The following is a 25,588-nucleotide window of genomic DNA, read 5'->3' on the forward strand; positions in this document are numbered from 1 at the left end:
TGCCCATATTTCCTGTATGTGAAGAGGTAAGTGCTTATGTGTGTGTTGGGAGTATGGGTGCTACCAGTGCAAGTATGTGTGTGAATGTGTAAACTCATGTGTTTGTTTTTCTCTGAAATTACTCATGAAATATTTTTAATGATGGTGGAGACCAACTTTATTGAGAAAGTACCGTGCCTATCTCTCATGCCCACTGTGTTCATTTCTCATCCAACAAAAGTTTATCTTCTTCTCAATAGTATTCTTGGTGATTTCTCCTTTTATTAGAATTGGCAGGGAGGTTGAATGTGTTAGTGCATTACAGTGTGCTTGTATGTGTGCATACATGTACTTGTGTGTGTTCCTGACTTTATGTGTGTGAATGTGAGTGAGCAACTCTCCTCTGAGAACACAATCTTCTAATAAAACAGGAGCAAGAAAACCTGGATGAAAGACTGAAGGGCCTGCTGAATCAGAAGGAGCTTGTCACCCAGCAAAGGGACTTGGCAGAAAAGCTGCAACATCACTTCAGTGTCTCTGAAATGAGGTGGGAGCCCAAGCTGGGAGGAGCAGTTAGAACAATGTAGGTCACCTGTACCTGGATCTCTGTTTTTTTGTTTTGTTTTTGTTTTTGTTTTTGTTTTTTTGGGGGGGGGATTCTCCCCATCTGGATGACTCTCAGCCACAGTGAGGGAAAGATCACCTCAGTGTATTGTGCTAGCCCAGTTAACAAGAACTTCTCCAGGAAACACTATGTTTGAACCTTCGTGTTTCTGAGGAGTCTGTACCCCTTATTCCCTTCTGTGATCTTATATCTTCTCAGTATCCCCTATGTCTCCCCACAAATCTCCATATGGTAGTCCTCAACCTAGCAAGAGGAGGGTTAGTTTTTTTTTTTGCTTTTTTTATTATTATTATTATTATTATTATTATTATTTTACAACACCATTCAGTTCAACATAATAGCCACAGAATCCCCTGTTCTCCCCCTCTCGCCCACCCCTCCCCCCAGCCCACCCCCCATTCCCACCTCCTCCAGATCAAGGTCTCCCCCGAGGACCGGGTTTGACCTGGTAGACTCAGTCCAGGCAGGTCCATTCCCCCCTCCCAGACCGAGCCAAGTGTCCCTGCATAAGTCCCAGGATTCAAACAGCCAAATCATGCAACGAGCCCAGGACCTGGCACCAATGCACAGCTGCCTCCGAAACAGATCAAGCCAAATGACTGTCTCACCCGTTCAGGGGGCCTGATCCAGTTGGGGGCCCCTCAGCCTTTGGTTCATAGATCCTGTGCTTCCATTCATTTGGTTATTTGTCCCTGTGCTTTATCCAACCTTGGCTTCAACAATTCTCGCTCATATAAACCCTCTTCTTTCTCACTAATTAGACTCCCAGTGCTCCACCAGGGGCCCAGACGTGGATGTCTGCCTTCAGATTCCTCAGTCCTTGGATGGGGTTTATGGCACCACTATCTGGGTGTCTGGCCATCCCATCACCAGAGTAGGTCAGTTCCTGTCGTCTCGCGACCATTGCCAGCAGTCTTTTGAGGGGGTATCTTTGTGGATCTCCGTGGGCCTCCCTAGCTCTCTGCTTCCTCCCCTTCTCACCTTCTCATGTGGTCTTCATTTACCATGGTCTCCTATTCCTTGTTCTCCCTCTCTTTTCTTGATCCAGCTAGGATCTCCCACTCTTTCCCTCGACTGTCGCCCTTCATTGTTCCCACTCATGACCAGGCTATTCATGTAGATCTCGTCCATTTCTCCGTGTCTTTTTTTGGGGTCCCGTTTTCCAGGTAGCCTCACTGGTGATGTGAGTAGCAGTCTAGTCATCCTTGTTCCACATCTAGCATCTTCCTATGAGTGAGTACATACCATATTTGTCTTTCTGAGTCTGGGTTACCTCACTCAGGATGATTTTTTCTAGATCCATCCATTTGCCTGCAAACCGTGTGATGTCATTGTTTTTCTCTGCTGAGTAGTATTCCATTGTGTATATGTGCCACAATTTATTTATCCATTCTTCAGTTGAAGGGCATCTAGGTTGTTTCCAGGTTTTGGCTATTACAAACAATGCTGATATGAACATAGCTGAGCAAGTGCTCTTGTGGTATGATTGAGCATTTCTTGGGTATATGCCCAGGAGTGGTATAGCTGGATCTTGGGGGAGATTGATTCCCAATTTTCTAAGAAAGCGCCATATTGATTTCCAAAGTGGTTGTACAAGCTTGCATTCCCACCAGCAGTGGAGGAGAGTTCCCCTAGTTCCTGACATTAACCCACACACCTATGGACATATAATTTTTGACAAAGAAGCCAAAAGTGTACAATGGAAAAAAGAAAGCATCTTCAACAAATGGTGCTGGCATAACTGGATATCAGCGTGTAGAAGGCTGCAAATAGATCCATATCTGTCACCGTGCACAAAACTTAAGTCCAAGTGGATCAAAGACCTCAACATAAATCCAGCTACTATGAACCTGCTAGAAGAGAAAGTAGGAAATAGTCTTGAACACCTTGGCATAGGAGATCACTTCCTAAATATAACACCAGTAGCGCAGACACTGAGACAAACAATCAATCAATGGGACCTCTTGAAACTGAGAAGCTTTTGCAGAGCAAAGGATACGGTCAACAAGGCAAAGCGACAGCCTACAGAATGGGAAAAGATCTTCACCAACCCCACATCTGACAGAGGACTGATATCCAGAATATATAAGGAACTCAAGAAATTAGACATCAAAAGGACCAACAGTCCAATTGAGAAATGGGCTTTAGAACTAAACAGAGAATTCTCAACAGAGGAATCCCAAATGGCTGAAAGACATTTAAGGAATTGCTCAACTTCCCTAATCATCAGGGAAATGCAAATCAAGACAACTCTGAGATACCACCTTACGCCTGTCAGAGTGGCTAAGATCAAAAACACTGAAGACACTTTATGCTGGAGAGGATGTGGAACGAGGAGGGTTAGTTTTGAAGGACAGTGTGTGCTCCTGTTACTTTATTTTCCTTCAAAAACATCGCCTTTAGAAAGAAGTTCCTACTTTTGGGTAGCTCTGCATGCAGCACACTCCTGCTGATTACAGGCTCTCTGCAGTGTGCATCTGTCTCCTGAGAAAAGATTTTTCTGGACATAAGATTATTTACGGGTTGAGGTGTTGAACTCAGGCAGGTCTCTGTGCTGTAGGAATAATCATGACCTTCACTGATTTTATTTTGTAGGCTCTCTAGAGGGACTACATTCAGTTTCTCATGTTGCTATTATTCACCTGGTATCTAATCAGGGCCATGTACATCTGCCCTGAAGTGTCACTCAGACATTGATACATTGTTATGTTTTCTCAAAACAATGTATCTAGTCAACTGGAGAAATGTGTCGATTTTCTTGTCCAGCAAGATATAGTTCTCAATTTGTCTTCCAGCAGATTTTAAAACACAGAATAAAATCCAGGATAAGGTGCACCTTGACACTACACTCCTGGGAAATGCAGGGAATGACCTGAGCTGAAAGGTCGTGCTGGACTGTTCCAGTGACTACAGCTGGTTCAGGCTAAACAGCTGACACAGCAGGTCCCCACCAGGCCTGTTCCCTAACTGCCTTCCTCCTCTAGGTCAGAAAATCTCCAGCATGACCTGGACCATGTTACAGCCCAGGATGAGAGCCTCCTGCAGACAGAGCTGCTGCAGCAGGAGCAGGAAGTATCACAAGCAAGTGAGCCACCACTGCATTCCAAACCCTGCAACCATGGCATTCATGGGGACTGGAGTCTCTTGACATTGGCTTCCAGTGTGAATAGGCCCTGATTTTGTCTAGCCTGTGGCCCAGGCAGGCTGCTTCTTGGACTGATTGCCTTTCCTTCTCACACAACAGCTTTGAGAGAACTGAGGAGGCCAAGAAGCTATAGACCACTTGAACCCATGGTGTTCTCCACCCTAGGATGGAAGCCTCCTCCTCAGAAGACACCCTACAAAGTCCCATGGGGCATGGCTATACTTGCTTTGAAAAGGCATTTTACAATTGCAACTGCCTTCCTACCATGTTTCTAAGGCCAGCCACACTCTGTCGGACTGTGCCTCAAAGTCTGTTGTATGATTAACCTAATCTTTTAATTAACCAAGCTGCTTAGCTTATTTTTTTGTTGGGTTTTGTTTCCTTCGGGTTTTTTGGTTTTCTTTGTTATGGTTTGAGGTTTTGAATTCATTTGTTCTTTCTTTTGTTCTTGTTGTTTGGTATTTTGATAAGGCTGTTTACTGTTTACATTGTGCTCCCTTTAAGCCACTATTGAGAAAAATGACTGTATTTTTATTAATAAAAATGTGATTCCTCACTCTTCACTCTTAAGACCTATTTCTCTGGTCAGCATTGCTCTGGGTTCAAAGCTGGTCTAAGCTGTGTCCCAGCCAGGCTGCTCTAGATCTGATGGTCTTTCCTTCTCTGACAGCAGCTCTTGAGGGAAAACTAAGGAGGCCAAAGAAGTCCCAGACATCTTGATTATGTGACATTCTCCACCCTTAGGGTTAAGGACCCTCAATGAAGACACCCATTTTAGCTGTGATCTCACTAGTGAGACAAACACCAAGTGACCTCTAGGTGATCCAGCCCTCATTAGATCCATGGGTCTGTTGACTCAGTGCTCCTGAAGAAAAGAAAGCATCACTGAGAACCCTAACATCAGCAGAATGTGGCTTCTGTGAGGGGTACTACAACATGGAGGGCAGAGATGTTGGTGAGCAAGACTTTTTCTATCAGTTTAATGTCGATGGCTCTGGCGGTCTAGCTATCCCTCTCTATGTGGTGGGAAATCCGTCACGGATTGTGTTGATGTCAAGTTGTTCTAGACAGAGAAGTTTCCAATTCTTCACTCTTAATATCATGTGTGAGGTTTCCATCCTGTAACTCCAGAACCTCCTTTAACACCAGAACTCTGTGTGCCCAGCTTGGGCTACATAGTGAGTTCCCAGCCAAGCCAGGGATACACAGGGCTTTGGATGTGGATAGTGTTGCCATCAGTGTATACCCATTTCCTGATGACAAAGGGATCCATACTGTATCCTTGTGACTGTATATTTAGCTATCCCTCAACTATAGCATTCTGTTTACACATTTCATGAAATGATCATGTGAACCATATTAATGAGAAACACAACAGTACTGTTTTAATGCCTCACAGGATATCCAAACATTTACTAAGGGAGTATGCAAAACACCAGAGTCCTGTTTGCCATCAGGCCTTGCTGATGCCCCTGCCAGGGCATCCAAGGGCCATATCTTGTCCATGGCCTTGACACAGCTCTGGGCATCTGTTTTGGTATCTGTGACTCCTGTTACCACTGAGGGCTCAGCAGGTGCCTTCAGCCTGGGCCACCACCTATAATTATGGTACTGTCAAAGGGATATGATCCCATGAGGATGTGTGTGTTTTAGAGGACTGTGCTGCCACACAGGACCATTGTGACCTCTGTGCCGGGACCATTGCCAAGGGCCACATCTGGGTCCATGGCTCTGCTGAAACCAGGGTCTGCATTGATGTCCCAGGCTCTGGATGCCATCAAAGACAGTGCAGATGCCTGGAATATGGGCTGCCACATGGACCCACTTGGGTCCTGCTGCCGTGTCCATGCTGATCTGAGTGACCTGCATTGCCAACCAGGGCCATGGAGACATCCAGGCCCAGCAAGCAGCCTAGCACCGTGTCTGGGTCCAAGTTGCAAATGCAGCCAGTGTCTGTGGCCTCTGTTGCCAACCAAGAGACACACAGAACCATCTCAGTCTCAAGGGCTGTGCTTCTTCCAGGGCCACGCAGCTCTGAGTGGCCAATGCTGCCACCAGGGGCTATGGTGTCCTCCCGGTCTAGGTTGCTGCTAATGGCCATATCTGGAACATTTACCTTGCCAGAGCTTCAGTTTATGTTGGTGTTAGTAGCTGTTACCACTGAAGACAGGATAGGGATTCAGAGTTAACCCTGCCCCTCACAGGCTGCAGCACTGGGGAGAACTTGGAGAGTGGGTCCTGCACCTGGATTGAGCAGCATGTAGAGCTGACCTTGTTAGTGGTGGTGCAGGTGAGCTGGTCCTGAGGGTGTGAGAGCAGAAGAGCTGACTCTGCTCCCCTTCTGACCTGTGTTGGCAAGGGTGAGGAAAAGATGCCTTCCCCACCTGAGCATATGCTTTCTGAAGCTGGTGGGAGAGTTGACCTCTGGGGCATGAGAACAGAAGAGCTGGGTCTGCCCCTTTCCAATGGCAACAATTGGGAGAGTGGGCACAACACCTTGCCTGTCCAAAACAGTAGAGCTGGTCCTTCTGTTCTGAGAGTGGGTGAGCCAAATAGGAGAGCATGAGAGCAGGAGAATTGGCCTCTGTACATTCTGCCTGCTGCATTTAGTGAATTAGCTGGGACAGAGTTGGAGCGCTTGCTCAGGTGTGAAGATGAGGGACAGCTGGTGGCCTCACTAACTCAGCTACCACCCAGTTTCAGAAGAAGGGCTATAAATTATTCCACCCTAACACCCTCTTCTTCTATGAACTGCAGGAGCCTGTGAAGGGCCCAGATCTGCAGATCAGAGCTACAGGATCTCCATGACACAGATATCAATTCTATATCCAAGAGGAGTCCAAGTAAGGGTGGATTATTGACAGTGTAGTAGAAATCAGAGGCCAGAACACTTACAAGAAAAGATGCATAGACTAAAGGATGTAATGTGTGACTCACTGAACCACAGTACAGATTCCTCAGCAAGATTCTTGTTTGTTTTCTTTGGTTTTGGGATTTCCGTTTTTATTTGAAATTTTTTTTTTTATTTTAGATGTGAGGTATCAAGGGCAGAGCACAGATTCAAGAAACAGGTAGTTGGAAGAGTGGGACTGGGATGCATGATGTGAAACTAACAGAGAATCAATAAAACCTTAAATAAAAACAAATAAAAAACTGGAGCTATCTTCCTCTGGTTTTCTTTAAATATAGCTTCAGTGATAACCTCATAACAGACAGATTGAATTCAAAGATACTTTGGGACGTTATTATTTTTTTTTTTTTGCTGCTGTTGGCCTTCATGATGCATTAGTGCAACAGTGCTTTTTTTTTTTTTAAGATTTCTTTCTTTTATTTATATGTATGTGTGTTTCTGTATGCAATTCCCCCAGAGAACAAAGAGGGTATCAAATTCTACCTGAAACTGGAGTTAAAAAGGCTTTTCAGCTGCCCTGTTGGTTCTTTGGGAGAGAAACAGTTACTCAAAGTAAAGGAGCCATCTCTTCAGCCCCTGCCTAGACTTGACTTTTGTCCTTCTAGCCATGTGTGCTGTATTAGTTGCAATGAATCAGACCCAAGAAATTTAGAGAGTCCAGTAGGGACAAATATATTGTAGGCATGGTAATTGTCTTAGGATGCCATGCTTCCATGCAAGGTGTTCATGGGTTCAGGATCCTGCTCCAGCATCACTTATTGTCAGGGTTGGAGCATATCTTTCACATCTCATCCTGGATGACATTGCAGATTAGGGCCATCTGATGAAATTCAGAACTGAGAACACCCTCCTGGTGGTGTAGGTGTGGTTAGGAGTTCCTCTTGATGCTCCAGCTAAGTGTTGGGAGGAAGCTTCAGACCAGCCAGAGTGGATGAAGCCTGCAGCAAAAGCCATGTGCCTCTGATGGAGCGCATGCCTGTGCAAGGCTAGGAAGGAAGAGGAATGGTTGATGCTGCTCTTTTCCCAAAGCAGATCTCACTGTATACTGAGGAAGGGTTCCTTCCAGATGAGTACTTTATTCTTGTGAAACTCCCCTGGACCTGTTCTGACTTCTGAGACTGAATCAGAGAGTTAATGTGTGGAGGAAATAATCCTGTGGGGTGCCAAACTGGTGTTGTCATACAAGGGTAGAAAGAATCTACTCTTCATAAATAAGGAACACATATACATGCAGAACATCTATATATATATAAAGCTCATTCAATTCCATGGATAATGTGATCAGCTCGAGAGATGGCTCAGTGGGCAAAGGTACCTACTGCCAGGCTTATGGGCCTTAGTTTCTTCCCTGGGACTCACATGATTGAAGGAGACAACAAACCTCTGACAAACTGTCCTCTGATCTTCATGTGGGTGCGGGTGCCTGGTCATGGCCCACAAAAGCTAAGACATGGAAAGTTGTTTCCATTCCTCACTTATCCTAGAATCTCTCCATCTGAGGCTCTCATTTAATTGTATTACTCTGCATTCCATTGGAGAGATGTGGGACTTTCTCTATTTTACTGTCACTACTGAGATGGTATAGGAGCCAAGAAAGCCAACACCAAAGCATCACCTGAAGAATAGTTACAGGAAGGTGACCATTGGGAATTTGTGACATAGCTGAGACACAAACTGCTCTAGAATATCCTCTCTACATGCCTGGTGTATTATTCAGGGCTCATAGGGTAACAGAAGTTACAAACTGAAACTCTCTATATCTAGAAAAGGGATTCGTTAGAATGACTTCCAGGCTGTGGTCTGGTAGGGACCATAGTAGGGCTGGCTATGATGGAAAGTCCAAGAATCCAGTAATTGCTCAGTCCACAGGACTGAATATCTTAGCTGTCTGTAGTCTATGCTATAATCTTAAAGAAGTAGATTCTAATGCCAGTGAAGAAATGTATGTGCTAGCAAGGCAAGAGCAAGCAGAGAAAGAGTAAATCTTCCTTCTTCCATTTCATTATACATGCTTCCAGCAGAAGGAGTGGTCCAGATTACATCTGGGTTAAAGAATGAATTAAAGGTGTGACTTCCTACCTCAAAGATCAGGACTAGATGTAGATCCTCCTTCTTCAAATGAAGTCTCCCATAGATGTGCTCTCGATTTTAGTTAATATCATATAAAATTCACATTGACAACCAAGAATAGCCATCACAGTCATATTCCCTCTTCACTAATATTCTTGAGCAAATGGTTGCCTTAGAGAGTGAAAGGAAGGAGTAACAATAATCATAAGTTACATCTCGATTAGCTATAGATCTCATGGTCATGATGACTTTTATTAGCCTTATGTCAATGGATGGCTGAAATAGGATTGAATACCCATCTCTGCTTTCTTAGGAAGGAGGGCATCCGCCAGTAATCCACTTTCTGTACAAAAGGAAATTAGACATTGAAATAAGTATGATGTGCCCTGTAGTAACTGTGGAGGAAATGGGCCCAGGAGGGAGGAACAGGTGCTCTTTAAAGAAAAAGAAAGAGACAAGAAGTGAGTGCCTGGGGTCATACTCGGAGAGGCCTGCCCCTAGGTCCCATTCCTGGGCACCAGCCATTCTGGGGAAGACCTGCTCAACTTGGCCCCAGATTCTGGCCATCGGGCAGGACCCCCCCACACTGGGAAGTTTCCCCTTCTCCAAGACCCTCGGCAGACCCTGTAATCTCCATGCCCTGCCCCCATGCCCATCCACTGGAGACCCCAGCCACTTCCTGAGATTTAGAGACCAGCCCCCAGCTCCCATCCTGCCTGGAGTCCCCATAAATACCAGAGCCCTGAGCTCCCATCTGGACCAGAGAGCTTCCATCTAGACCAGAGAGAGCTTCCTGAATCTGTCAGCTCTGTCTGTGCCAAGGGCGCTTATAAGAACAAGAATGAATCCACAAAGAGATGGGTAAACATCAAGGCAGAAGTACATACAACAAAATAAAGAGCAATACAGCATCACCAGAACCTAGCCCTCCTCCAACAGCTAGACCTGAACATCACAAAATGGAAGAAGCAGAAGAAAGCAACCTTAAGAATAGCATCATGAAGATGCTAGAAGCTTATAAAGAAGAAATTAAAAATGAAATGGAGGAACAAACAAATAAAAAATGGGAAGAACTCTATAAAAAACTAGAGGAAAGGACAAATAAAGCAGAAGAAAACAATAAATCCCTGAAAGAAAACCATGAAAAAGCAACAAAACAGATGAGGGAAACAGTCCAAGAACTGAAAAGGGAAATAGAAAAAATGAAGAAGACACAAACAGAGGGAATTCTGGAAATAGAAAATCTGAGTAAACAAACGGGAACTCCAGATGCAAGTATAATCAACAGAATGCAAGAGATGGAAGAGAGGATCTCTGGCATTGAAGATACTGTAGAAGAAATAGATTCATCAGTCAAAGAAAACACTAAAGCCAACAAAAATGTCTAAGAAAGTTGGGACACCATGAAAAGACCAAACCTACGAATAATAGGGATAGAGGAAGGAGAAGAATACCAACTCAAAGGCACAGAAAATATGTTCAACAAGATTATAGAAGAAAACTTTCCCAACTTAAAGAAGGAAATGCTCATGAAGATACAAGAAGCCTATAGAACACCAAACAGACTAGACCCCCCATAAAGTCCCCTCGCCACATAATAATTAAACAACTAAACATACAGAATAAAGAAAGAACATTAAGAGCACCAAAGGAAAAGGGCCAAGTGACTTATAAAGGGAAACCCATCAGAATAACACCTGATTTCTCAATGGAGACTTTGAAAGCCAGAAGGACATGGACAAATGTAATGCAAAGAGATCATAGATGGCAGCCTAGACTAATAGACCCAGAAAAACTTTCAATTGTCATAGACGGAGTGAACAAGACATTCCAAGACAAAGCCAGATTTAAACAATACTTAGCCACAAACCCAGCCCTACAGAAAGCACTAGAAGGAAAATTCCAACCTAAGGAAGTCAGATACACCCTCGAAAACACAGGCAATAGATAACACCACAGCAGTAAACCCCAAAGAAGAGAAGTACACACACACTACCACCAAAAAAATAACAGGAATGAACAATCACTCATCATTAATATCCCTTAATATCAATGGACTTAATTCATCTCTAAAAAGACACAGGCTAACAGAATGGATATGAAAGAAGGACCCATCTTTCTGCTGCATACAAGAAACATACCTCAAATTCAGATAGACACTACTTAAGAATAAAAGGCTGGGAAAAGACTTTCCAATCAAATGGTCTTAAGAAGCAAGCAGGATGCTGGGTGGTGGTGGCACACACCTGTAATCTCAGCACTCGGAAGGCAGAGGCAGGGCGATCTCTGTGAGTCCCATGCCAGCCGGGTATACAGAGCTAATACAGGACAGGCTCCAAAGCTACAGAGAAACCCTGTCTGGACAAACAAACAAAAAAAAAGGAGGAAGCAAGCAGGTGTAGCCATCCTAATATCCAGCAAAATAGACTTCAAACTAAAATCAATCAAAAGAGATCAAGAAGGGCATTACATACTCATCATAGGAAAGATCAACCAAGATGAAGTTTCAATTCTGAACATTTATACCCCAAACACAAGGACAACCACATATGTAAAAGAAACATCACTAAAGTTTAATCACAGATAAAACCCCACACATTAGTAGTGGGAGACTTCAACACCTCACTTTCACCACTGGACAGATCTCCCAAAATGAAACTGAACAGAGAAATAAAGGACTTAACTGATGTCATGATTCAAATGGACTTAATCAATATCTACAGAACATTCAGTCCTAACAAAAAAGAATATACCTTCTTCTCAGCACCCCATGGAACCTTCTCTAAAATCGACCACATACTTGGCCACAAAGCAATCTCAACAGATACAAAACAATTAGAATAACCTCCTGCATTCTACCAGACCAACATGGTTTAAAGTTAGATTTCAACAACAACAAAAACTACAGAAAACCTACAATCTCATGGAAACTGAATAGTGCTTAACTGAATCACCAATGGGTTAAGGAAAAAATAAAGAAAGAAATTAAAGACTTCCTAGAGATCAATGAAAATGAAGACACCACATACCCAAACGTATGGGACACTATAAAAGCAGTGCTAAGAAGGAAATTCATAGCACTAAAGGCCCACATAAAGAAGTTGGAGAAATATCACACTAGGGACTTAACGGCACACCCAAAAGCTCTAGAACAAGAAGAAGCAAAGTCTGCCAGGAAGAATAGATGCCAGGACATAATCAAATTGAGAGCTGAAATCAATAATAGAAACAAAGAGAACAATACAAAAGATTAATGAAACAAAGAGTTGGTTCCTTGAGAAAATGAACAAGTAGAAAAGCCCTTATCCAAACTAACCAAAAGATAGAGAGAACATCCAAATTAACAAAATCAGAAATGAAAAAGGGGACATAACTAAAGACAATAAGGAAATCCAGAGAATCATCAGGTCATACTTTAAAATCCTCTACTCCACAAAACTGGAAAACCTAAAAGAAATGGATAATTTTCTGGATAGGTACCACATACCGAAGTTAAATCAAGACCAGATAAACTATTTAAATAGTCTAATAACCCCTAAGGAAATAGAATCAGTCATTAAAAGTCTCCCAAAAAAAACAACAAAAAAACAAAAAACAAAAACAACAACAACAAAAAAAAGCCCAGGACCAGATGGTTTCAGTGCATAGTTCCACCAGATCTTCAAAGAAGAGTTAATAACAATACTCTTTAAATTGTTCCACACAATAGAAACAGAGGGAACATTACCAAACTCTTTCTATGAGGCTACAATTACTCTGATTCCTAAACCAAACAAAGATGCAACAAAGAAAGAGAACTACAGACCGATCTCCCTCATGAACATTGATGCAAAAATAGTCAATAAAATACTGACAAACAGACCCCTAGCACACATCAAAACAATTATCAACCATGATCAAGTAGGCTTCATCCCAGGGATGCAAGGGTGGTTCAATATAAGAAAGTCCGTCAATGTAATACACCATATAAACAAAATAAAATAAAAAAAACCCATGAACATCTCACTAGATGCAGAAAAGGCATTTGACAAAATCCAACACCCCTTCATGATAAAGGTCTTGGAGTGATCAGGAATACAGGGAACACGCGTAAACATAATAAAGGCAATTTACAGCAGGCTGACAGCCAACATCAAATTAAATGGAGAGAAACTCAAAGCGATTCCACTAAAATCAGGAACAAGGCAAGGCTGACCACTCTCCTCATACTTATTCAATATAGTATTTTAAGTTCTAGCTAGAGCAATTAGACAACATAAGGAGATCAAGGGGATGCAAGTTGGAAAGGAAGAAGTCAAACTTTCATTATTTGCAGATGATATGTTAGTATACATAAGTGACCCCAAAATTTCTACCAGGGAACTCCTACAGCTGATAAACTCCTTCAGTAAGGTGGCAGGATACAAGATTAACTAAAAAAAAAAATTCAGTATCCCTCCTATATACAAATGAAAGGGGGATGAGAAGGAAATCAGAGATATATCACCCTTTACAATAGCCACAAATGATGTAAAATACCTTGGGTTAACTCTAACTAAGCAAGTGAAGGACCTATATGACAAGAACTTTAAGTCCCTGAATAAAGAAATTGAAGAAGATGTCAGAAAATGGAAAGATCTCCCATGCTCATGGATAGGCAAGATTAACATAGTAAAAATGGCAATCTTACCAAAAGCAATCTACAGATTCAATGCAATCCCCATCAAAATACCAACACAAATCTTCACAGACCTGAAAAGAATACTCAACTTCATATGGAAAAACAAAAAACCCAGGATAGCCAAAAGAATCCTGTACAATAAAACAACCTCTGGAGTCATCACGATCCCTAACCTCAAGCTCTACTATAGAGCTACAGTAATAAAAACAGCTTGGTACTGGCATAAAAACTGATGCCAACATAGACAAATGGAATCGAATTGAAGACCCTGACATTAACCCACACACCTATGAACATATAATTTTTGACAAAGAAGCCAAAAGTGTACAATGGAAAAAAGAAAGCATCTTCAACAAATGGTGCTGGCATAACTGGATATCAACATGTAGAAGGCTGCAAATAGATCCATATCTGTCACCGTGCACAAAACTTAAGTCCAAGTAGATCAAGGACCTCAACATAAATCCAGCTACTCTGAACCTGCTAGAAGAGAAAGTAGGAAGTAGTCTTGAATGCACTGGCACAGGAGATCACTTCCTAAATATAATACCAGTAGCACAGACACTGAGAGAAACAATCAATCAATGGGACCTCTTGAAACTGAGAAGCTTTTGAAGAGCAAAGGATACAGTCAACAAGACAAAACGACAGCATACAGAATCGGAAAAGGTCTTCACCAACCCCATATCTGACAGAGGACTGATATCCAGAATATATAAGGAACTTAAGAAATTAGACATCAAAATGCCCAACAGTCCAATTAAGAAATGGGATATAGAGCTAAACAGAGAATTCTCAACAGAGGAAACTCAAACGGCTGAAAGACATTTAAGGAATTGCTCAACATCCCTAATCATCAGGGAAGTGCAAATCAAAACAACTCTGAGATACCACCTTACACCTATCAGAATGGCTAAGATCAAAAACACTGAAGACAGTCAATGTTGGAGAGGATGTAGAGCAAGGGGAACTCTCCTCCACTGTTGGTGGGAATGCAAGCTTATACAACCACTTTGTAAATCAATATGGCGCTTTCTTAGAAAATGGAAATCAGTCTCCCCCAAGATCCAGCTATACCACTCTTGGCCATATTCCCAAGGAATGCTCAATCATATCACAAGGGCACATGCTCAGCTATGTTAATATCAGCATTGTGTGTAATAGCCAGGACCTGGAAACAACCTAGATGCCCTTCAACTGAAGAATGGATAAATAAAATGTGGTACATATACACAATGGAGTACTACTCAGCAGTGAAGAACAATGACATCATTCTGTTTGCAGGCAAATGGCTGGATCTAGAAAAGATCATCCTGAGTCAGGTAACTCAGACTCAGAAAAACAAACATGGTATGTACTCACTCATATGTGGATAATAGACTACATTTTGATCATATTTACCCCACAACTCCAAGTAATCCACCTCAAATCTGCCCCCACCTCTGTGATGCCCAACTTTGTATCTTTATCATTAAATCACATTTTAATAACCCCAGTGGCAGACTCTTGAAGAAAGCTGACTCTCCTCCCAGAAGCCATTGTTCATCCGTAGGTCAGCAGTCAGGAGTAGGGGCTCAAGCACCCTTCCCACTCTATGTTTGAAAGTTGACTGGCTTGATTTTGTGTAAGTGACCACAGGTGCTGTGGGTCATGAGTGCAGTGGTCCTGTCATAACCAGAAGACAGTTTGTTCTAGTCCTCCATGACCTCTGGCTCCTACAATCTTTCTGTCTCATCTTTCATGATTGTCTTTGAGCCTTGTGGAAAAGGGTATGATACATCAGGGTACCCAACACCCAAGGCAAAACACCAATGCATGTAAAAAAAATAATGATTTTTTTTTAAAAAAGAAGCCAGATAACATATGAGAACAGAAAGAAATTAGAAATCTCTGTGATAAAACCCAGTAAGGGAGTGTTTCCTTTCTCTAAGTTAGCCGACAGTACTCAGTTGTTCACTGTTTAGGTTCTAAGAGGAGAGAGCTACCACAGGGCAGCTGTGGCCCCCAGTCATGACTGAAGTTGCAAGAACAGCAAACTGGCAGACAGGAGCCTGGATCTGAAGAGGCTTGGCTAAGTCTTTTTTGGTCTTTAGTCTCCCCATGTGTACTGTACTGCACAGTACTGTGAATGCAATCTGTGGCAACTTCATCTGCCAGTTTTCACCAGGCTCTAAGGCTCAAAACATATGGCAGCAGTAACATGAGCTGTTGTCTGCTCCAGTCATGCTCTGTAACTTCTTGGTCAATGGTGTAATGGGAAATAATTAGATCATTCTTCATTCAAATGAGGACACTTGGAACAGGTTTATGACAAGCATTGATGATTCAGACTGTCTATAAAACTCAGGCATGCACCTAATCAGCAAGCTTTTATTACTAGTCCCTACAGTGGTTTAAGTCTCTATATGGAGCTTAGGGCTGGGGGGCACTGTATCCACCATCTTATACTCAGAGTATGAACTGAATGCAGACTGCTGCAGGCTTTCTCACTGTAGCCACTAGAGTATGAACTGAATGCAGATGGCCGCTGGCTTTCTGGGTGAGCAGGAACAGCTTTCAAATGATCAGACTCTTTGACTCAGCCATTTTACAGTTTAAAAACTAACAACCATAGCGAGAAAAATAACTAGGAAGAACTGATTATTCTTATTATTTTGACAACATTGCAACCAGAAGTTTCTGAATGGCTAGATTACAAAACTGTGCAAATAAATGGGAAGCATTGCCTATTTTTTAATAGCACTGTCTAGGAAAATGTTTTCAGTGAAATACTGTAGAATGTGAGGATTAAACTAACAAAGGTGTTGAAAGTGTTGTCAGTAGGGAAAAAAGCCGTAGCATAGAAAGTGGAATGGATGCATTCATAAACACCAAGCATGATACAAGGGTCACTCCAAAGACAACACCCCAAACTGTCACTCATCTCAAATGCTCCCATCACCAACATGTGCAAACGAGAATAGCTATGTGACACTGACTGAACTGATCATGGACTGAGTGGGTCTGGTGTGTGGGGAAAGCCTGAGGTAGACGGATGTGCCCTTTTGTTTTAAAACACTGCTGAATGGGCTTAGGATGAGGTCAGCTGGCCTCCCGGCTATGAGGCCCCAGTTTCATCTCTAGCACTGGGGAAAAAAGAAAATTAAAATTCATGAAAACAGCAGATTCTTTTGCAGATATCAGATATATGCTTTCTTTTTCTTTTGCAGCTGTCTCTAACTGACAGCGAGCGATATGGTAGAGCTGGTGAGATGGCTCATTGGTTTGGTAAAAGCCCTTGCCAGCAGGCTTGAGGACCTAAGCTCCATCACTGGAACTCACTGTGACAAGAACTGATTCTTGAAATTTGTCGTGTGAACTCCACATACACACTTGTGTAAATGTGCGCTCACACTCATGCATGTGTGCACACACATACACTAAAAATAAGAACAGAATACAAACACAGTAACTTAAGTACTTTATCCATCACCCCTTTAAACACTTAAAAAGCTGAGACCGGCATGGTGGCAGAAGCAGGCAGAGCTGTTAGTTCAAGGCCATCTTGGTCTTCAAAGTGAGTTCCAGGACAGACAGCTACATAGTGAGATGCTGTCTCAAAAAATCAAACCAAAACCAAAAAACACTTTTCAAAAATCTATTATTGAATGTAGCTATTTTATAGAATTGTCTCCTTAGAGTCAGTGAGATTCCATGGTGTGTTGAGGTCAGTGGTCTAGTACTTACATGCCTGGCACATGTGGTCCCATGCTGGATGTCTACCTGTCTACCTCTGAAACAAACAAATGAAAACCCAACAACCACCAACTGTAACTGTGACTGTACCAGTGTAGATGTTACAGAGGTTGTGTGTATAACAAAGTGGAATGAGTTGGAGAGATGGTTTAGCAATTAAGAGCACTGGCTGCTCTTCTGGAGGTCCTGAGTTCAATTCGCAGCAACCATAGCATGGTTCACAACCATCTATAATGGGATCCAATGCTCCCTTCTGGCATGCAGATGTATATGCAGAGCACTCATTTTTAAAAGCAAACAAATCCAGAAACAAAGTGGAATGAGATGTTTTCACAAAGCTGTGTGTGTTTGTGGTGGTGGGGGGGCTTGCTTCTATATGTAGCATGAACTATCAAAATGGAAACACTGGATTGAAAACAAATAACTGGGCAGTTGAATAGTATTTATTTTCTCAGGTAAACAATTTATAGAGCAAATAGAGTATCTTAGATATGGTGCCACTTTGCATAAAGGACTTAACATCCTCACAATTTAGTATCTGTTTATGAATGCTGGGGTGTTGGAACCAATATTCCATGGAATTATGACTGTTCATAAAAGATGTAGAGAATCAAAATGACATGGAATGGTGCAGTCTGAGGGCCCAATGGGGTCTCCACAGAAAGCTTCTCCACAAAACTGACCTTCCAGCTAAATTCCAAGTAGGAAAGGAGCTCACACATAAGGCAATTAAAAGAATGAACATTGGAAGCAGAAGACAGATCCCTGGGCCCACACACTCTGGGCATCATCAAGCAACCACATGCAAGCAGCACAATGGGGCACAGACAGTTAGCTAAGGGTACAGGATGGCTCTAGTAAGGCCTGAGGAGGGAGGGGTGTCAGGGCAAGACTTGGGAATCAGGAGAGAATGAAGTGTCAGTGTAATAGAGAGCGACTGGAAGATCCAAGTAACATAGGTCTAGTTTTCTTTTGAAATGAAGTGTTTTGCTATGTGGGTCCGACTAGCCTCAAACTTATGATCCTCCTGCCTTGGCCTGAGTGCTGGGATTACAGGCCTGTGCCATCACAACTTGACCTCATCTGCATTCTAACAGTTTCCTGGGGCTGCTGTGAGAGAAAGTATTTTAAGTGTATAGGGTGGGTGTGAAGTACTGGGAGGGGTGGATACTTAGAACAGCTGGAGATCACCCAGGTCAGACATCTGTTCTAGTAAATGTCAACCTCACACAAACAATATCCATCTCATTTCTCTCTTAACTCCATCTCTACTCTTTTTTCGACTTTACACACTAAGCCTTTATGAATCCTCTTCTCTCCATGTTCCTACACCCATCCTCAGGCCCCCACCCCCAGTTCAGGCCATCATCATTCCCAGTCTGGATCCCTGCCATGGCCTCCCAGAAGGAGGAATCTTACTCAAACTCTGTCCTGGTCAAACACTTCAAAAGTCTGACACTCCTTGCAAGTCGCACACAGTGTGAGTCCCCTGCTTCATTTCTATCAGCCCACCCTGTTCCTCCAATATGCGTTTTGAAAAAGGCCTGGTCTGTGGTAAGCCCGGACTTATTATTATTGTTGTGCCCAGATCGTGACCCCCAGAGAGACCACCAAAGACGAGCATGCCAGAATGCAAAAGCAAGGTTTAATTCTGGATATCCAAAAGCAATACAAGCCTAGGCAGGGACTTCGTCTAATACATCCAACGCAGTGGAGGCTGGAGGAAGCGCCCACCTGTCTGCAAGCTCAGTTTTTAAAGGGAAAAGTCACAAGGTTACATCATTTAGGGGTGCTAGTACAGGTACAATTCTGATTGGCTCGCTTCTAGGGACTTCTAGAAATTACTTCTAAGGGAGTGGTTGCCCGCCACCATTTCTCATTGGCTGCCCTCAGGTGGGGGCATTTCTGTGGTCAGTTACCCTGGAAACCAGGGAGAAGACATTCCATAGTCTGGCAGGCATTACCTCGTGACTATCTTGTGGCTCTGTACTTTTACACTTCCTGGTTTCTGGAATCTGAACTGACTGGTCTCAGTAACTTATGGCCTGTTCCAGTAACTTATGGCCTGTAGCTAAAAGGAGCAGTCTTAGGCCTTTAGTTTTGGGGTGAGAGCATTTTGGTCTTATTTTGGTTCCACAATTATGTGTGCTCCCATTATCCTCTCTGCTTGTCTTTGCATTTGCCGTGACCATGGCTGATTCGACTACTCTCCACTAGACCAAGCAGCAAATGTTGCCTTCATGCAGAATCTTTCTGGCCTCAGGACTCTCTCATGTTCTTTGAAAATAAACAGATCTGGGGGTCGGGGGCTGAAAACTCATGGGAAAGGTTTACTGTTTAATAATTAAGCTCTGAGGCAGAGGGTCCAGAATAGCAGCTTGGATCTCAGTCTGTCACCTAGCTGCCTATGAAGTCACTTTCTAGCTGACACCCTTGGGTCAGCACATACTGCATGCCAGGGAAAAAGTTCCTGAGAGGAGTCAGTGCGGGCTTGGGGGCTTCGGGAGGTGACTTTCTGGCTCAGGACGCCCATCCTGACACTGCACGGTGTGGTGATATTGTGTCCCCCAATATACTGTGCACCCTAAAAAACATATCTGGGGTCAGAGAACAGAACTAGACAGACATAGATGCTAGAAAATGGTGGCACACACACCTTTAATCCTAACATTCCGAAGGGATATTCATCCAGCTCTCTGTGAGTTCAAAGCCACACTGGAAACATCCAAGCATGGTGACACAGGACTCTAGTCCCAGGAAGTGATGGCAGGAAGCAGAAAGGTATATAAGACATGAGGACTTATATACCTTTTAGCTTTTTAGCAGCAGTTCAGCTGAGATCCATTCAGATGAGGAGTCTGAGGAAACAAGATCAGCTGAGGAATTAGCAAGGTGAGATTGGATGTGGCTTGTTCTGTTTCTGTGACTATTCAGCGTTCAGCCCAATACCTGGCTCCAGGTTTGTTTTATTAATAACGCCTTCTAACAATTCGAGTTACAGCTCGGTCCATCCCACTTTCTCTGAAATCCCATCCTGGAACTTCTCTCTTCGCTCTCTTCACAACTGTCCCTCACCTGGAACCCTCTGGGACCTGGGACCCCAGTCTCCATTGCCGGCCATCTCTTAAATTTTCTTAGCTACATCCAGCTTCCCGGGTACTTCTGGATTTAGGATAAAAGAGCAGCCGCTGTCCCTCGGCCACCATGGAGCTCCGCCCCACGTGCTGCTTCCTCTTCCACCCCAGAAGTCTGTCCAGAGAGGTTTCTCACATGCTGCTTTGCGCCCTCCCGCTACACTGCCACCTAGCGGCCCCTGTATGAAATGCTCCCTAGGCCCTGCTAATATTTAAAACAAACCAAAAAAAAAAATTCTTTCTGGTGGGTTTCTCAAAAAGACATGAAGTAACTCACTTTCTTTATCTCAAGGCCAAAAAGAAAAAAAACAGCAATGAGAAAATTCAGTATTTTTAAATAAAGAGCATTGGAAACCAAAATCAACATGCCAAAGAAAAAAGACTGTTGCTTCACTAAATCTATTACCGAAAATTCTAAGGTTACACTTTTAATGATAAATTTAGTCAAAGCACATTCAAACTCAGGAAGTCAGCCAAATTACCCACCAGTTTCTCCAAAAGTCATAACTGTCCCCACCCAAATCAAACAAAAGGTCAGTCCTTCATGAATGATTTATAGACAGGCACTTAAAGAAATGAAGAGCCTCTGTGATGTTACGACCAAAGACACATTCTAGAGCCAAACCCCTGGCAGGGCACACAAACAGCCAACTCAGAGGGCTTAGCTCACCTTTGGAGCCACACGGGGCCATGGTGAGGGCGCTGTTGCTCTTATCCAGCTCTGAGAGTCAGGCACTGCCAGGGAGGTTCTGGATGACTGACTGCTCCTTCAGAATCAGGGCCTGGGGGAGGGGCAGAGGAGGGGGGAATATGTAGTCTGTGAGGAGTCAGGCTGTGGCTCTGCAGATCACAATCCTTCAATCCTACATTTATAGAAAATTCCAGAACATTTCATCAGGATGTCAGATTTCCAATCAATGGAGTTTCCTGAGCTAAGACAATCAAAAATCCCAAGCTGCACAAAGGCCTTTCTTCTCTTGTCCTTAGTTCTGAGACTGCAACTCTATCCATTAGTCTCTTTTCTGCTCTCTCTTCAAGCTGACTGTGGGTTGGGGCACAGTCCTCTGAACCATCTTTCCCCTAACCCAAGCAGTACCTAGGCACCCCTGGAGTACACACACTGCTGGTGATAAATGGGCTGAGAATGGCATGAACTAGTTACCAGCCCATTCTTCAGCCCCATTTATGATGCTCTCAGTAGGGACCTAGGGGTTTCAGCATCTTAAGCATTCTGTGTGGAATGTAGGTGGTGGCACAGGGCACCCTGGGGGTGTCCAGAGCTGTCATCCATATCAATGAGCAGAGCAGGAAGAAGAAATTCAAGCTTCTGGTAGAAGGTGACAACCTTTGGGCAGTCATGGCCACCAATAGTGTGAAAGGCACTCAGATGACTTCCAATAACGCCTATGAGGTACCATTGCATCTGGACCCTCAGCCAATACCCAGCAGTTTCCTGTCTCTGGCATTTGCTTCCCCAGCAATTACACAACAATCAACTTTGATAATAGAGCAGTGTTTGCTTTGTGCTTGTCAAAAGGGAAGAAGTAGGAGTGAGGTAGCTCCCAGAAGGGACTGCCTCCACTCACTCCTAGCTCTCCCTAGGTGGAGAAAACTCTGGGCATTGAGGCTGCCCGGACAACCATCATCAACAAGATCCAGTACACAATGGTCAACCATGGCATGAGCATCAACAGGAGGCTCATGATGCTGCTCTCCGACCTGATGACCTACAAGGTGTGAGAGAAGGGATGCTCCGGGTTGTCAGGGGTCATGAAATCCTCTGTCTGGCAAACAGCTAGAGAGTGTAAACAGCATAGAAAGTACACTTCTGTGAGGACTGACCTGGACAGGAAGTAGGTGTCACCAACAAAGGCCCATGTGTGCTGATGGGATCAGGTGTTTTGTTAAATTCTCAGTGTGAGAATTTCAACACAACCAGTTATTGGAGGAGAAAAGCTTGAAGACAACATCTGTCCATGTCCTGAGTCTTATTCTACAGCAAATCTGGCCATTACCAACACTAGGATGCCCAAGTGACTTGGGGTGAATGTTCCCTAACCCCTTCCTAGTGCTGTATCTGTAAACATTTCTAGAGAGTAAGGCTAGGTATAGCTCAGTGATAGAGTGCTTGCCTACCATGCATGGGCCCTGTGTTTGATCTCCAGCACACACACACACACACACACACACACACACACACACACACACACACACACACACAGAGAGAGAGAGAGAGAGAGACAGAGACAGAGACAGAGACAGAGACAGAGAGAGAGAGAGTAAATTACCTTGCTCTCAGGTGAGAGTGTAGGGGGAAGCTGTTATGGGTGTTTGCTTCCTTCCCATACACAAGGCTTCATGAAGCACTCCCTCACATGACAAGATGTTGACAATAGCAGTCCTGTGTGGATCTGTTGTATGTTTGGCTCATTTCCTTGACTGGAATTAACTAAATTGTTTCTAGTATTAGCTTAATGATCATAAGAAAGGAGAAGCAACCCCCCTTTTAAAACTCAGATTCCTAATTCTGTGTGGCACAGCATCTGGGTACAATTGACAAGAGACAAACTCCTTGTCCTTGGGATCCTCAAGTCCCAATGGCTATGATGCTGCACTAAAAACCATCTGCTTTTAGTAGTGCCACGAATAGCTGCTTGGTTGTTTCTATTGGTTCCAGCATTGGGATAATGCCTTCTGCTTTGGTTTTGAACTTCCTGGAATGGCTTGAGACTCTTATGACCATCTTTCATTGCACAGGGTGAAGACCAGTTTACTACCAGGTATAGCCTGGCCAAGATGGAGGGTGGGAAGATGCTGGCCTCCTTTGAGAAGACAACTGACCATCTCTTTGATGCTGCTTAATTTCGGCAGGAAAGACCCAGTATGTAGTAGGTCTGCAGTGTAGATGGCCTATGGATTTCAGAATGAACAGATTGTTTGTCTCCAGAGTCTAACTAAGGCACCCTGCCCCCTCTCCCCATTCTGTGAGCTCCTTTCAGTGCAGACAGTTCTTCAGTTCCAAAAAGAAAATATGGACCCTGAGCCAGTGGGGACCTTTCAGTCCTTGAAGCTGTACTTGGCTACATTGACTAACAGCCTGCATGTTATCCAGGATTGACAGAAGGTAGACAGTGGAAGAGCCTCCAGGTGTAGCAGTAGGGTAGTCTGTGGTCCTGCCTCCTAGTGAGACACTGAACAACATTTTAAGGAACAAGTAGGACAGAAAATGGGGAGACACAGGTTATATATATATATATATATATATATATATATATATATATATATATATATATATATATATATATGAGAGAGAGAGAGAGAGAGAGAGAGAGAGAGAGAGAGAGAGAGAGAGAGAGAGAGAGAGAGAGAGAAGGTTATGTGAAATCCAGGCCTTGTGATGGATGCCTTTTATCCCAGGACTCAGGAGGCAGAGGTATGCAGATTTCTGTAAGCTGAAGGCCAGCTTCTTCTACATAGCATGTTCCAGGTCAGACAAGTCTACAATGAGACCCTTTCTTCGAATCAACATCAAAGTGAAGAGAAAGAAAAGTGAGGAGGGTTAGAATGGAGAAGCCCATGCACAAGCCAGAGTGCAGCTGTCAGACACCAGGACTGAAACCCAGCACCCACCACTGACACCTTTGCAGCCTGGGTGCAGCCTCTGTCCACCACCCTACCTGGAAATGTCTCCTGTCTCTATGTGTGGAGCACTCTAGCCCAGTGGTAGCTCTCACTGTGTGTTGGGGTTAGTTTGTCACTTTGACTCTCTGTTCTGGAGTTGTCTTTGTCATCAAACTAGAATGCATCTACCTCCTGCTTCCTTTCTGTAGAATCAGAGTCCTAGCATAGAGCTCTAGACTCTTGAACTACCAGGGTGGTGGTTGCCCACACTTTTAATCCCAGAACACTGGAGGCATAGGTGGACATATCTCTGAGTTCCAAAGCAAGTCTGGAAAGAAAGAAAGAAAGAAAGGAAAGCAAAGCAAAGCAAAGCAAAGCAAAGAAAGAAAGAAAGAAAGAAAGAAAGAAAGAAAGAAAGAAAGAAAGAAAGAAAGAAAGAAAGAAAGAAGGAAAGAAAGAAGGGTAAAGAAAAAAGAAAGAAAGAAAAAGAGAGAAAGAAAAAAGAAAGAAAGGAGGAAGGACGGAAAGAAGGGAGGAAGAAAGGAAGAAAGGAAGGAAGGAAAAAAGGAAGGAAGGAAGGAAGGAAGGAAGGAAGGAAGGAAGGAAGGAAGGAAGGAAGGAAAAGAATGACAGACAGTCTTGAAGTGGAGCTAGGAGAAGAGGAAATCCTTACCCTTCTGGAAGTCAATGACAGCCTGCCTTCCAGTGTCTGATAAGGACCATGCTGCCCCTGGCCCTGCCCTTCCAGCCCCATTGGTATCTTTTCTTCAGGACACTAAGCTAAGGAGGCAGGTGGCAAAGTGACCATCTCCTGATCATGTGCAAGGATCCTGCTGCCTAAGCAGCCTCTCAAAGGCTGACTATCTCCTGATCTTTACTCCTGTTCCAGAGAACTGGTTTGAGCTGAACTGACTTCTGATGACCTGCTGGTCTGAGGCAGGCACAGTCATTCCAGAAACAGTGCTCCTTGGCCATTCCCTTAGGGTATATACATGGGAAGGAAAATGGTGATCCAAGTTCAGCCAGGTGGTACGTGGTGGAGCTGGACCTCAGATCCCAACTCTGCAAACCTAATTCAGTAATGTTCCCTCCACTCTGTGAATCCAGCTCTCTGACCTCAGTTCAGGTTGGTTCCAGGCTTGCCAAAGAGCATCATCATGGAAAACCCAATGAATATAGGAACTGGGCTCATAAAGTTGTTGCACAAGGCTAACATAGACCCCAAACCATGCAGGAGGCCATTGATTTTTCACACAGAAGAATTCTGCATAATTTTTTGTCACATAGTTTATGGCAGGAGGTCACCATTCCTGACCTTGGCTCCTTGTCCTGTCAGCTGCTAAATAGAAGAATTTTGTATCCCTTGGACAGATGCCTGATTGACCTTAAATGGTGCACAGGGTCAGACAAAGACCATGGCCTCAGCAGGAGCTCCTTGGAAGGTTCCCTGGGAGTCTGCTTGTAACCATACCTGCAGGGGCTCAGGATGGTTGTTCAGCCTGGTCAGTGTCAATTCCACCTCACTCTGTCTCTGCAGAGGATGCTAACATGTGCCTAATCCCCCCTCTGTCTAGGACCACAGAGGTCAGGACACAGTCCTGGTTTCCCACTCACCAGGCTTGATTTGCCACTCATGTGCTCCTATAAATACATTCCTGTTATTTATTTATTCTCTGTGAAAGATATACAGTGCTTGTTGTTATTTTAC

At 43.7% G+C, this 25,588-nt stretch overlaps 1 pseudogene across 2 annotated transcripts in view; it reads right to left on the reverse strand.

Moving 5' to 3' along the window:
• LOC143267290 (glyceraldehyde-3-phosphate dehydrogenase pseudogene) overlaps positions 1-20,348 on the reverse strand; it is a 32,859-nt pseudogene extending 12,511 nt beyond the window's left edge. Inside the window, exons 1-2 of one of the 2 annotated variants that reach the window (XR_013042277.1) lie at positions 20,201-20,348; positions 19,782-19,983 (exon numbers count right to left, since the gene is read on the reverse strand). The product of XR_013042277.1 is annotated as a glyceraldehyde-3-phosphate dehydrogenase pseudogene, transcript variant X1 (transcript). Of the gene's footprint in view, positions 1-19,781 lie in introns of both variants that reach the window. The other variant, XR_013042278.1, reaches the window with a different exon arrangement.
• Between the last annotated feature and the right edge of the window lie 5,240 nt (positions 20,349-25,588).

This window comes from Peromyscus maniculatus, chromosome 9 (assembly GCF_049852395.1).
Source record: "Peromyscus maniculatus bairdii isolate BWxNUB_F1_BW_parent chromosome 9, HU_Pman_BW_mat_3.1, whole genome shotgun sequence".
NCBI classification, from domain to species: Eukaryota; Metazoa; Chordata; class Mammalia; order Rodentia; family Cricetidae; genus Peromyscus; species Peromyscus maniculatus.